This window comes from Notechis scutatus, chromosome 3 (genome assembly GCF_049901735.1).
Source record: "Notechis scutatus isolate UNSWTSFEM ecotype Mainland chromosome 3, rNotScu1.2, whole genome shotgun sequence".
Classification (NCBI taxonomy): Eukaryota; Metazoa; Chordata; class Lepidosauria; order Squamata; family Elapidae; genus Notechis; species Notechis scutatus.
In genome coordinates this window covers 94984639-94999145 of record NC_142011.1, presented here as the reverse complement: position 1 = coordinate 94999145, position 14507 = coordinate 94984639, and the positions used below count along the sequence as shown (strand labels likewise).

At 41.2% G+C, this 14507-nt stretch overlaps 1 protein-coding gene and 1 long non-coding RNA gene across 4 annotated transcripts in view; one reads left to right on the top strand and one right to left on the bottom strand.

Annotated features, from left to right (window-relative positions):
• CRB1 (crumbs cell polarity complex component 1) overlaps window positions 1–14507 on the top strand; it is a 153661-nt gene that overhangs the window by 5739 nt on the left and 133415 nt on the right. The gene's annotated exons all lie outside the window — the stretch shown is intronic.
• LOC148131287 (uncharacterized) overlaps window positions 1–14507 on the bottom strand; it is a 64640-nt gene that overhangs the window by 21630 nt on the left and 28503 nt on the right. The window contains exon 2 of the long non-coding RNA XR_015748682.1: window positions 2138–2268. This is a non-coding gene — a long non-coding RNA (uncharacterized LOC148131287). The remainder of the gene's footprint in view (window positions 1–2137; window positions 2269–14507) is intronic.

The following is a 14507-nucleotide window of genomic DNA, read 5'->3' as shown; positions in this document are numbered from 1 at the left end:
CCGGATCGCGGGTGGTTTCCCCCAAAGCCCGCACATGGGCGCTGAAATTTTAGAGTTTGTTGATCTCGTTCGGCCCAAAGTCTGTTAACCTCTTCTTCATCACTCTCGGACTGGGACTCGAGGTCCTCATGGTGCACTGTTGCTGAGTGTCTTTCTAGTTGAGGCGAGGCTTCACGGGCGAATTGACGGAGCGGTGCGTTGGTGCGGCGCATTCGAGCGGCCGACTTCTTGGTTGCCTCTGCTGCAGTAGCGTCTGCAATGGCATCTGCAAGATCTGTTAGGGATAACATTGTTTTACCCTAACTGTTTTGGGTAAAGATAATAAAATGATGAATCATGGTTTGTCAGATAAAGTGTATGTGACTTTAAGCTAAAGGAATGTCATTAAGGGTGCAGCTGTAAAAGTACTATATAAGCAGCAAGGCACTCTCTGGCTCTTACTGGCTGGCTTATTGAAGACTGCGTTCTTGCTGAAACGGGGAGTGAAGAAGTGTGTTGATATTTCTCAACGGAGAGAAGATTGGACTGATTTATTGTAAGTGTACTGACATTGGCTATTCAACACGGACTTTGCAAATAGAGTATCCCTGACAAGACTTGACTGAAATTGATATATGACTACTGGACTGTTTACATGACTATGCTATAATTCTTAAATGGAATAAATTATAATTTTGATAGCACAAGCGTATCTGTATTTTTACTGCGTGTTATCTCACACATTTACCTGTCTTCCTATCTGACTTCGCTGCACGTTCTGTTTAGTTTGTTTTCCTTAACACCTGTTGGGGAATCCAGGCTTAACAAGATCGATGTCCCCTTTTGCCATGATCTTGCTCTGTACTGTGTGGTCATCTAATCCCAGAACTATGCGGTCTCGCATAGCTTCTTCTAGGTCTGAAAAACCACAGAGGCCTCCCAGGTTTCTAAGGTCAGCGATGAAGTCTGCAATACTTTCACCCTTCCACTGATCCCGTTGATAAAATTCGTGTCTCCGGACCAACGTTGGTATGGCAGGGACATAGTGAGCCCGTAGAATAGGTTCGAGGTTGTCCCAATCCATTGATTCCACCTCAGCCGGTTTCGCGAGCGCTTTCGCCATCCTAAACACGGCTGGTCCACAATGGGTCAAGAACACCGCCCGCTTCTTTCCGGGTGTGGCGTCTTTCAAATTGTTGGTTTCTAGAAACATTTGAAACCGATCCATATACGACTCCCAGTCTTCTTTTTCCGGGTCAAAAGGAGCGGGTGGTATAGCGCCACCTGACATCCTGTCGATGTAGATGCGCTCTTAGCCACGTGCTTCGGTTGGTGCTCTGTAGGATTTAGTCAGCTCTTTTGTCTCCGCATCCCATCCTCGTCGCCAGTGTTAAGTTTGAGGCATGGGTTAATGAACGGAGACCAGACTGTAAACCTTGAACTTCAGCTCTTTATTCTCAAGCATAACAGAGACAAAAAAAAACCCGGCTAGCAGTCACTCTTTTATAGAGTAAGCTGCTATCCGGATAACCAATGGATAGTGTTGTAGCGTTTGAATCTTGGCGCGGCCCGCCAACAGCCAGTCAGATTGCTCGGAATGAACCAATCATAACTTGCCATTATATGGGCCAATAGGAAGTGCAGGATTACGATCCTGCTAGGCAAATGAATCTTTATTAATTACATTTCTTTAGTTCACAACACTTATATTTCATGCATAATAAGGAAATGGAATAGAAACTGTTCGGGAAGAAAAAGAACCCAGAGCTTCTCATGTGTCAAAGGATTTGAAAGATAGATGGAAAAGCAATGCTTTCAATCTGGATTTCTTTCTTTCTTTCTTTCTTTCTTTCTTTCTTTCTTTCTTTCTTTCTTTCTTTCTTTCTTTCTTTCTTTCTTTCTTTCTTTCTTTCTTTCTTTCTTTCTTTCTTTCTCTTTCTTTCTTTCTTTCTTTCTTTCTTTCTTTCTTTTTTCTTTCGGCAGTCTGCTGGGGTTGCTGTGGCCTAATGATAGTTCAGAGAGGAGCTCAAGTTTGTATTAGTGAAGTCTCAGCAATACAATGACACATCTTGTAGTGAAGCACTTTGATTTGTTCATGTAACACCGCTACACTGAAAAGCTAGACTAGGTGCTGGCAATTCAAAGTGTGAATTCTTACCTTTAAAGCCTTTCGGGTTTCAAGACTTGGGTATCTGAAGGACATCCAACTCTATCTGTTTCCCAATAAGACCTGAGTGAAAAGTGCAGAACTAGCACCAGGACAAGACTTTGGGATGAAAGTCAAGGACCCTGTTGGAAGAATGAGCATATAATGAAATTTTAGACATAGTTCTTTTTTGTGTTTTTAGATTACAAGGAGTCCTCAACTTATAACAGTTCATTTAATGACCATTCAAACTTACAACAACACTGAAAAAGGTGCCTTCTGACCATTTTTCACACTTACGACTTTTGCATCAGTCATCATGATCAGGTGATCTAATTCAGATGCTTGGCAACAGGTTCATATTTATGACCGTTGCTGTGTCCCAAGGTCATGTGATTACTTTTTGCAACCTTCGGACAAGCAACGTCAATGGGGAAGCCAGATTCATTTAACAACCAGGTTACTAACTTATCAATTGCAGTGATTCACTTAACAATTGAGCCAAGAAAAATCATAAAACGGGGCAAAACTCACTTAACAAATGCCTTACTTAACAATATAAATTTTGGGCTCAACTGTGGTTGTAAGTCAAGGACTACCTGTATTATCCTGCCTTTTATACAACTCAAGGTATAAAAGTATATACATTTTCATCCTCCTATGTTCCCCACAACAAGCACCCTGAGAAGTGAGTTGGGCTGAGAGGGAATGATTGGCGTAAAGTCACCCAGCTGACTTTCATGCCTAAAACAGGATTAGAATTCACAGTTTCCTGGTTTCTTGGCCAGCACCTTCACCACTACACCAAACTGGCTCTTATCTTTAGATGCAGATTCTTTTTTAAAATAATTAGTCAGCCTATAAAATTACATAAGCCCATCACTAGGAAAGAGGAAGTTCTCATGGTGGGATGAGATGTTGAACCCTAAGCCTCTGTTTTCCTTCCATTTGGACAGATATGAAAATTGTTTCTGTGGCATGGTATGTTTATATAAATCAATTTATTTCACAATATGTATGTGACATTTGTTATTTTTTTCAGGCATAGAAATAAGTTATCTATAAATATATTGTACAATATATAAATATATTACAAGCTTCAGACTGTAGGCACCTACTTTCAGTATTTAAACTCAAAACCTGAGGGCTTCCAAGTTCCCTTAGCTTTTGTCAGGGTTCAAAGGGGACGAATATGAAGTGAAAAAGTTGTTTTAGCAATCATGCCTTCAGTTGAGCTATCATTAAATTAGCCCATCTTTCTTCCAAAGATTTGAGACATTTTATGGGACAATTTGGCCTGAGGGAAACGTTTAAACTTCTTTCGACCATGTGTAGCAGACTTGGTCCCAATTGGGCTACCAGGCTATTACTCATAGAGAAAAATCATAAGGGCAACTGCAACTGCATTATTTCTTTGATTGGTTGGCTGATTCATTGGATTGATTGATTTAATTGTATATTACAATTAAAATCTTAAAACCATTTTAAAACACTAAAAACATCAAAATACTAAAAACATTAAATGTCTAATTTGAGTACATACAAAGTACATATTTGATAATTTAATCCATTAAAACAGTGGTTTCTGTATCCTTGTGGTTGAGTAAAGATTTTGACACAGCTGTTCCCAATCCAAGTCCTACCGATTTGCTGCACATTTCTTTTTTCCATCAGGGCAAAGGAAGCAGGTAAGTAATATGACAGCATCTTCAGAGAGCGTGGGCTGAAATTATTATTCTTTCAGTATTGATGAAAGTATTAAACCATAAATCTATCAGGAATTGAACCCACATCTTTATTTTTAAAATATCCCATCAAAATGAGAGGCTGGATATAGTATGACTGCTACTTGGCAGTAAGGCTTTAGATTCTGAAAAGTATTTCATATCCTATAGGGCCTGAATATGCCAACTGATTGCAATTCTTTAAAGTATACGCATCTCAGTGTCACCTAGGAAGTGTAGCCACATAATGTTTTTTTGGGGGGGAAATCAGTTGTTTTAAAGAACTGTTGACATGTTTTATAGGTTGCCATGAAAGAATGGCGTACTAATAAAAATAGAAAAAGGAGTTATACAGGGCTGCCCACTCTCACCCCTGCTCTTCATATTATCATTAGAAACATTATTAATGCGAATTAGATGGAACCCAGATATAAAAGGACTAAAGGTTAAGAAAGAAGAATATAAATTGCAAGCATTTGCAGACGATATAGTCTTCTTTATTGAGGAACCAATAGATAGAGGACAAAAATGGATGAATGAATTAGAACAATTCGGAGCAGTAGCAGGACTTAAAATTAATAGGAAGAAAACTAAATTAATGACTAAAAATTTAACAGAAAAACAGAAAATACAGTTAGAAGAAGTTATGGAAATACAAGTGACAAAGAAAGTTAAATACTTAGGAATATGGCTGACAGCACATTGCAAGACACTCAAAGAAAATAACTATGACAAATTGATGCACCAGGTAAAGAAGGACTTAGAATCATGGGGTAAGCTCCAACTTTCATTACTAGGTAGGATTGCTACCATTAAAATGAACATTCTTCCTAAATTTCTATACCTGTTTCAGACGATCCCAATTAAACTACATAAATTTTTTTTTGAAGAACTCAACAAAATAACTCTTAAATTCATTTGGCAAGGGAAAAAACCTAGAATAAATGTTAAAGCAATGCAGGATATGAAGAGCAGGGGAGGATTGGCACTTCCAAATTGGGAGTTGTATTATATTGCTGCCTCTTTAGTTTGGTTGAAGGAATGGGTGAATTTAACCAACAAGAGAATATTATTTTTAGAAGGCCATGATTTGCAAAGGGGGTGGCACACTTTCCTATGGGATGTAGGGAAAACTAGTCAAAAATATTTCCATAGACATCTAATCAGAGACTCTCTATTAACTAATTGGAAGAAAATACGGAAAAAACACTATATAAAAGTACCAATCTGGATTTCAACAATGGAGGCAATGATTCACCCAAACAATTTGGATATCTCCAAAATGATTAAATATAAGGACCTATTGGACACATAAGGAAATTTGAAATCGAGACAAGAACTTCAGGAGCAAGGACAAAAAATTGATCAGTGGGCATACCTTCAAATTCAAAGTAGATAGAAACAAGATAAGAAAGAATTTGGAATCAACAACAATCTCCAGCAATTAGATAAAATTTTATTAGAATCAGGCAAAAAAAATATAACAAAATTTTATTATTTATTAGAAGTTGAATTAGAAGAAGAAATTGTAAAAGGGAACATGATTGCCTGGAGTAGGAATGTAGGACGCAGCATCACCTTAACAGAATGGGAAAAGGTCTGGGGTAGAAACAACAAGATCACAAAATCGGTAGCATATAAGGAACATGCCTATAAAATGTTTTATAGATGGCACCTCCCTCCTTCGAGGTTAGCGAAGATGCACCCCAATATGAGTCCGAATTGCTGGAAATGCAAAAAAAAAAGAAGGAACCTTTTTCCATATGTGGTGGTCATGTACAGAAGCCCAAAGTTACTGGAAGAAAATCAAAATTTGGTTGGAAGAAATCACAAAAGAGCAGATCGGATACAAATCAGAGTCCTTCTTGTTAGGGATTTTTGACAAACAAATTTCCAAAAAAGCGAAATACATAACAATACACATCTTAACAGCGGCCAGATTAGCCTTCGCCCAACCTTGGAAACAGCCTCAGGCGCCATCAGATGAAACAATCATCAAAAAAATCTCAAAGTGTGCAGAAATGGACAAACTAACTTTGGCACTAAAAAACAAAGATACCTCAATATATTACGATAGCTGGAACTGTTGGTATAACTGGATTGGCCGAAGATAGATTTTATACTATAAGGCAAAAGAGGACAGAATAAACCTATAGCAGTGATATATAGATATATGTAAAGAATAGGTGTGTGTATATGGCATAAATTAAGGGTTATGAAAAGAAAAAAAGAGATCTTAAAACTGTGGAAAATGAGAATGTTTTTAATTGCTTTCTATTCTGTCTATCTTTTCGTTCTTTTTGCTTTTTTTTTCTTTTCTTTTTCTTTCTCCTTCTTTACTTTCATTTGTGTATGTGTTGTTGGTTTGTTTTAATTTTAAAATTAATAAAATTTATTTATTAAAGAAAAAAAAGAATGGCCTACTATCCAAAAATTTGATGACCAATATATATATTGGTCGAGAAATTATTGTTGGAGATTAGGGACTGTAGGATAAAAAGATACAGGCCTGAAGCAACAGGACAGTACCAGTTTGATTATTTCATTGTATGGCTTTTTCTACAAAAACACAATGAGAAATGTATCCAGAAAAGAATTCACTACAAGCATATAGATGTGAATCAGTATATAGGGATTCACAAGGATGGGCCCCTTTTTCATCTCCTTTGAAGGACTACTAAATTTCAGCAGGCAAATCTTGAGAAACCTCAGGACCATTCAGCTTGGCCAGTATTTATGTATTAGCAATCCTTTCACACATTTGTGTAAATACAAACTTCATTGTGAGAATAATTTGACTAATTTGAATAAGTCTATTCTTTAGAGCATAAGAAAGCCACCAGGGGTTTTTGTTTTGTTTTGTTCTTTGGACAGTAGATCAGTCTCTATATCAGCATGTACTATGAGATCCATTTTTAATATGCCTTTTCTTCTCTTACAAATTTATATGCTTTTCTTTGTTTCATTGTTTTATCTTTCTCTGAGTTAATACAGGCAACCAGTCAAATAATTCGGTGAAACTTCGTACGAATGTGTCACTTTATGGTGTTGAATGGAAGAAATGTCTTCATTAAATTTTTGATATGCAGTATTAATAGCACAGACAAAATTGGTGATGATTTTTAAGTTTGTATGCTCAGAAATATATATAAAAGTATTCCACAATGATAACTCAACCTACAATCTAAATCAATATGGCCCCAAGATCTCATGTTTTACAATATATTTGAAAACTATTCTCTTTTTCTTTCCATGACATATAAAACTTAAAAGAAAACCATCCTGGTTGTGGTGCTTTTAAATATGGCTCACTTTGGATCAGAGCAAAAGAGAAAACCATCAGTTTAAGTCTATGCATACAATTGACATCCTTTGAACTGGCCATTGTAGTGATGACTTCAATGTAACCTTGATGTACCTCCATTAGCAGATAAGACTAGCAATTTCCATGCTGTGAAAACTCTCACCAATTAAGGTTAATAGAAAAAAAAATCTGCTAAGGACACATGGGCATGTTCAATTTTTAGGGTTAGTTGGCACCCCTACCAGATTACTTACCTGGCATCTCTTTGGGCATATGTGGAAATGCTTTTGTGTTCTAGCAAATGTGAAATACAGCCAAACATTACATCTGGGGACATCTGTGTACATTTCAAAGCATGTTCTAAGTGGTTCTATTTCCTGTGAAAGGGAGCTCAGTATATAACACAGGGGTATTTTATTAGTTGTGATAGCTGACAATCCCTTAAAGCCGCAGCAGCAGAGTTTTCTTTTTTGAACAAAAGGTGTGATATGATTTCCTAACACCATATTTTCTCTAGAGGAAAATTTCTGATATTGTGCAAAACATCTAATTAATGTTTAATTATTGGGGGAAGATAAAAGATCAATTGAGAAAGGGAGACAAAGTTGTTTCTCTGGCTGGTGAACATCCTTTACTTGTGAAGAAGACAGGAAGAACCAACTGCTTTCCATCAGAGACAGAGAGGCACCATTGTTGGCTGATGCGCCCCTTGAAGTGCTGGTGCTTCATTCAACTCTCATTAGCTGAAGGAGAAAGAAGTGCCAGCAAGGCTGATGTTCTCAGGACCAGGGCTTTTCCTGTAGGGAAACTTGGCTGGCTGTCAGAAAACGATTACAAGCAATCCAAACAAATATAGCCTGAGTCCCCGGGTAGCTTCTCAGAAAAGGGAGAGAAAAAGCAATTTCTGGGATATCAAACAAATGTGCCTGGATAATACGCTAAGGTGCATTTTCCCTTCTTTGCTCTCACTTTCATTAATACATTCATCAGTACATTCAGGCTTTTCACACTGGTCCTTTTGTTTGAACCCAGCTGGGGACAGCGTTTTAGCATCCTACTAAAGTAAAAATTGATTCCTGCAAAATGGAGTCTGTTCAAACAAACGGAGCTTTTGAGCAATTACCTCAGCAGGTGGTAACACCTGGCTAATTTTGTCATGCTCAGGCCTAGTTAGTGCTTGGATGAAGATCTCCAAGGAATTGGAGGGTTGTAAACTGTCATAGAAGTCATAGAAACATCCGCAAAAGGCAGCAACAAACCAGTGCTATGTTCTTCTCAAGAAGCTATATACTGTAGCTGAGATGGGCAGCTATATAAATTGAATAAATAAATACATTGAAGAGTCTATGACATCCATGAGCTCACCAGAAATTGTGCTTGGCTGAAAGACTTTATTCATGTCACTTTTCTTTTTTATTGTTATTTTTATTTCTTCTTTTATTAATACACACAGTCCTTGACCCAGGGCCACAATTGAGCCCAAAATTTCTGTTACTAAGTGAGACATTTGTTGAGTTTTGCTCCATTTTATGACCTTTCTTGCCACAGGTGTTAAGTGAATTACTATGGTTGTTAAGTTAGTAACACGGTTGCTAAGTGAATCTGGCCTCCCCCTTGATTTTGCTTGTCAGAATGTCACAAAAGGTGATCATATGACCCCAGAACACTGCAACCGTCATAGATATGAACCAGTTGCCAAGCACCTGAATTTTGATCACATGGCCAAAATGATCGTGTGCAGTGGTGGGATTCAAAAATTTTTACTACCGGTTCTGTGGGCATGGCATGGTTTGGTGGGCGTGGCTTGGTGGGCGTGGCAGGGAAAGGATACTGAAAAATTCCCATTGCCTCCTCATCCCACTAACCTGCTTTCCAGCTCCATTCGCCTGTGCAGGCCAACAAAAGAAGACCCAGCCAATCAGCTGGGGCTCAGGAGGCAGAGAATAGATGGGGGCGGGGACAGTCAGAGGTGATATTTGCTGGTTTTCCGAATTACTCAAAATTTCTGCTACCGGTTCTCCAGAACTGGTCAGAACCTGCTGAATACCATTTCTGATCGTGTGTGAAAAACGGTCATAACAGGGTTGGGATTCTAGAGGTTTGCACCTATTCGCTAGAACCAGTTGTTAACATTCTAAGCAGTTCGGAGAATCAATTGTTAGAAGAAATTACTGGCCTAATCCTGTAAGAAAGGCAGGAAGGAAACATTCTGCTGTTGCTTACAGAAACTGCCTCTCTGTTAACCCTTATTACATTCTTGGCAGACTAGACTTCCTGTCTCTGGAATTTTTTTCCCCTTCCTTTGCTGGTAATTTGCTTGTGTGGAGTGACCATTCAAAGTTACAATGGCACTGAAAAAAGTGACTTATGACTATTTTTCACACTTACAACTGTTGCAGCATCCCCACAGTCATGAGAGGCCAGGCAAGGAGATGCGTGCCTCGATGTGAGTATTGTTGAGTTAGCCACACCCAGCCAGTCACATTACCACCAAGCCATGCTCACCAACTAAGCCACACCCACAGAACCGGTTGTTAAAAATTTGAATCCCACTCCTGGATCATAAGTCACTTTTTAATGCTGTTGTAACTTTGAATGGTCACTAAATGAATGGTTGCAAGTCAATGGTTATCTGTAACAAAAAGAAAAAGAAAAAAACAAAGCACAAAGATGATATTGAAGGCAATACATACACTGTCAAACAAGGAAAATAGAACACAATGCTATAATGACATAACATACTATATTTTTCTTTGTTGAATTTTTTTCACTTTTTTCTTAAAGGACTTTTATGTGTTCTTTTTTTCCTTCTATTCATCTCATGTATTTGAGCAACTGACTTAAAAAGGTTTGTTCCTGGAATTACAATAAGAATTTATAGAAAGAGTCACAATCACCATCTCTTCTTATCTCTAAAACAGAATTGATATTTTTGATATCCTGAGACTACAAGGCCCAACAATCCCAACCAGCATGAATAATAGTAACTTGTAGCCCAACAATAACTGCTGGTTCATACATTTTCAGCCCGTTTGAAAGAATATTGATGTCACATTGCACAGAAAAGTGTCGGAAGCAACTTTAGGAAGCATGGACTTCAATTGACTTCAATATTTTCAAACTCATTCAGACCCATGGAAGACCTCTACCCTCGTGGAGCAGTTGTCCAGAGCACAAGTGGGGGATCTCCTGTCCTCTCCTCACCCTGTTCCTTTGTCTTTGTTGCATTCCTTGGCCCCATATTTGCAGATCCATCTTTAGTTTGCCATACCTCCACCAGAAGACCCTGCATCTGTTCATCACTTTTAACTAATTGTGATTAGACTCATTGAATTTGCTAAGCTTGTAAATCACAGTAACTGCACTTTTTATTCTTTCAAACCTAACTGGTTGTTAGAAAGATATTACGTAAAGGGACTTCCATTACAGGATAAATTTCTGAGATCAGAACCAAATTTGGTACATAGGAAAGAGAGTGAGTAACAGAAAAAAAGAAAAGAAAATGGTCTGAAGCAAACCAGAGCCTATGGAGAGAGCCCTGGTGGTGCAGCAATTATAATGTAGTATTACAGACAAACTCTGCTCACAGTCTGGAGTTCGATCTCGATAGGAACAACAAATGTTTGAGTTGGGCATACCGCCTAAAATACTCAATGAAACATTAACCCATTACCTGTTTAAATCCCATCCAGGTAAAAAACAAAAAAGCAAAGAGAGCCCTGGTGGCAAAGTAGTTAGAATGCAGGCAAACTCTATCCACAGTAAAGAGTTCAATTCTGACCAGGCTCAAGGTTGACTCAGCTTTCCATCCTTCTGAGGTTGGTCAAATGAGGACCCAGATTGTTGGGGACAATATGCTGATTCTGTAAACCACTTAGAGAGGACTCTAAAGCACAATGGAGCATTATATAAATCTAAGTCCTATTGCTATGGAGAACAGATTTTTTTAAAAAAAAAATCATACATTTATAGACACTTGCTGATGCTACATGATGGGAGAACAGAAACATACATGGAGATATGAGATATTATTAAATCATTACATAGAAGAAAATATAGACACTTAAGCCACTGCTAGTACTTTGGCTGGGGGGAAAAAACATCAGAAGCCACGTGTGCTAACACAGATGTTAAATGAATCACTGATTGTTAAGTTCGTAACAGGGTTCTTCAATGAATCTGGCTTCCCCATTGACTTTGCTTGGTTGCAAAAGATGATCACATGACCCTGGGACACCGCAACCGTTATAAATATGAGTCAGTTGTATAAAAAGGATTTCCAAGCAACGAGATGAATGGTGGGAAAAGTATACCTGTAACTCAGGGGTGGGCAAACTTTTTGGCTCGGGGGCCGCATTGACTTTTAAAATTTGATGGACGGGCCGGGTCAGCACAAGATACGATACATATAAAAAACTGCATTTGTTAACAGTTCCCCTTTTCAAAGCGAGGGAGGAAAGAGTTTTGTTTTTAAGCGGGAGAGACGCCTGCCGTACTCGGGTAGGAAAAATAACTATTTTTTCTCCGAGACATCCTCCAAAACTCAAGTTTGGCGTCATAGTTAAATTTGCACAACATAGATAGATAGATAGATAGATAGATAGATAGATAGATAGACAGATTCTTCCCCTACGAATAAACGCACTGTGTGTGTGTATGTGTGTATGTGTGTATGAATGTACCCCTCAGCTTACAAAAGTTGGCCACTTATAAGATAAAAATAAATAAATGCCCACCCCCAAAACATAACTCCTCCGGTGCCCACGGATAAACTGTGAACCACCAATTAGTAGCAGGGCTGACCCTTCCTCTTGAACCAATGTCTAATTGGGGGAGCAGACCGGCCTTCAGTCTCTTGCGAGAAACTGCTGGCTAACCCTGCAAACCGCTTGCCGAGGTGTGTGTGTGGGAGGCTTTAGCTTGCCTTTCCCCCCACCCACCCAGCGCCCATTCCGCCGCTGCTTTTGCCATTAAACCACGAGTCCTCCCGGGCGCTTGGGAAGCCCGCTGGCAGGAAACATCTGCGCGCCTCTCCCAGGACCTGCCCGCTCCGCCCAGCCTCCCTCCCGGCTTACCTTGAAGGCCACGGGAGGGTCTTGTTGCATCTCCAGTGGGAAAGCAGCACCAAGCACAAGAAGTTGGAGCTGTCGGGCCTCACCAATTCCCGGATGATCGGCCAGGACGTCCACCACCGAACACACCTCGGTCTGGCTGCGAGGTCCCGGGACTGGCGCGCTGAGGGCGCCGCTGTTCTCTCCCATCTTACCGCAGGGGAAGGCCATGGAGGGAGGTGTGAGCGCCTGCTGGTGCTCGGGTCTATGGGAATACGCATCACAACAGCGGGCATTAGGGGAGGAAGGAGGCGGCGGCAGAGCTGCTGCTGCTGGCCGAGAGGCGAGGAAAGGCGCGCCTAGGGCGCAGCGAGCCAGATACCCAAGATCACACGGTGGGCCGCTCCGGCCGGGCGCAGGAGAAAACCCCCAGCCCCCTGTGCAGGTCGGGTCCTCGCCGCCACTGCCAGTCCCGGCCGCTCCGGCCACCAGTTGCTCCTTGGGCGCAGCTCTTCCCGTGGCCCCGTTGTGCTTCTCGTGCTCCTCGATGCCGGCGGTGCTCGGGGCTCAGGCGCCTCGGCGGAGGGGATTCCTGGGACCGAGAGATCTGAACCGGCTGCTGCAGCTCCAACGCGCCTCCTCCTGCCTCTCGGCTTCGCCGTCCCGTGGCTCTGGGTTCCAGAGTGCAGCCCCAAAGTCTGCCCGCCACGGTGGGAGCCCGGAGGCGCTCAGCGGTGGTTGGCCGAACCCCAGAGTGCTCCTTTGGTGCTGCCTCCCACGCCCCCTTCCAAATCAAACGCGGCTCAGGCGAAATGAAGCTGGGCTCTGTCGGTGGTGGCCGTGAGAGCAGCGCTCAGGGCTCCTTCTCCCGCAGTCACGACGGAGGGGCAGGGAGGCGAGCCGGCAGCATCCCGCGCTCCTCTCGGCTCGGCAGCTTCTCTCCCGCGAAGGGACTGCGGCGAGACCTCAACAGGTTTCAGCTCTCTTCGCTCCGCCGGGCTCCTGCCCCGTTTCCTGCTCTGCCTGAAAAGCCCGCCAGGCGCCCTACTTGCTCTCCACCACCCGCCCTCCGCCTCAACCACCTCCTCTCAACGCGTCTGAAAGCAGCCAAAAAGTGGCCGCGGTTACATACGGACCAATCTTCGGCGGGCCACATAAAAAGACCAACGGGCCGGATGTGGCCCGCGGGCCGTAGTTTGCCCACCCCTGCTGTAACTTCTTTATACTTACAGTTGTGTTGGTTTTATTGTTACAAGTAAAATGCAGTTTTGCAGCTTCGTTGAAATATTTGAAGAACGTTGGTTAAATGAAAAAAGAAAATGGTCAGATTCATCTTCTCCAGAAGTGCTGAGAACAGTAATGATCCTTCTCATTTTCTACCTTGTTATATATCCATATTATTTATCATTTCCAAGAGACAAGCAAAAGGAGAGAAATAAGGAAGCACCACTCAGCAGCCTCTGCTATAATGAAGAAGCCAGGCCTGGGTTCAAGAGTTCTCCTTGAAATTTGTCGTGCAAAATTTCTTATAGGATTTATCCTCATCAAGCCTGCCATTAAACCTTTCAACCAGCAAGGGGCTCTAAGGAACAACCCCCTTTCCCCCTATTGACCCAAGATACACTTTGAGTTATGAACAAACCACTGTTCTTTACTAGCATTCAGAACCACTGTTCTTTATTGGCATTCAGTACCATAGCAGAGGTCCCTTTTACTCCTGCATTAAAACAATAACCTTAGAAATTTCCAACCAGACTCATACAGATTCAAGACTAACTTTATACAATAATAGCCAAGGAACTCTGTGGCAATCTGTCTCTCATTCCAGTCCAGAGAGGCACACTTGGTGAATTCAGTTCCTCTCTGTCACCCTACAGCCGGACAGGATCTTTTTAAAACCCACTTTTGTATACAACTCCCTTTTCACAACCTTGCAATCCTTTAATTCGGAGTAGTAGTGTCAGGGCAACTGGATGGAGCTGAGTGTTTACTGAACGGATGCCTTTCCTGACTCCATGTGATGTTTTCAGCAGAAATGTTCTCTTTGCCCACTAAGAAATAAATATCTGCCGCTACCTAGGATTGAGCTCTCAATCTTCCAAGTGGAAGGCGAGCATCTTCACCACAAGGCTCCCACACCACTCAATTTAAACCTCACTATAACTTCACACAATTCAACCTTTGTTGTCTTGCAAAAGTCACATGGAACACTTTCTCTTTTCTTCATTATGGTTCTGCTGCACCTCCTTCTGTCTGGCCCTGATTCAAATCTAAAGGTTTTGGAGCCATATTCTTCTTCCTCA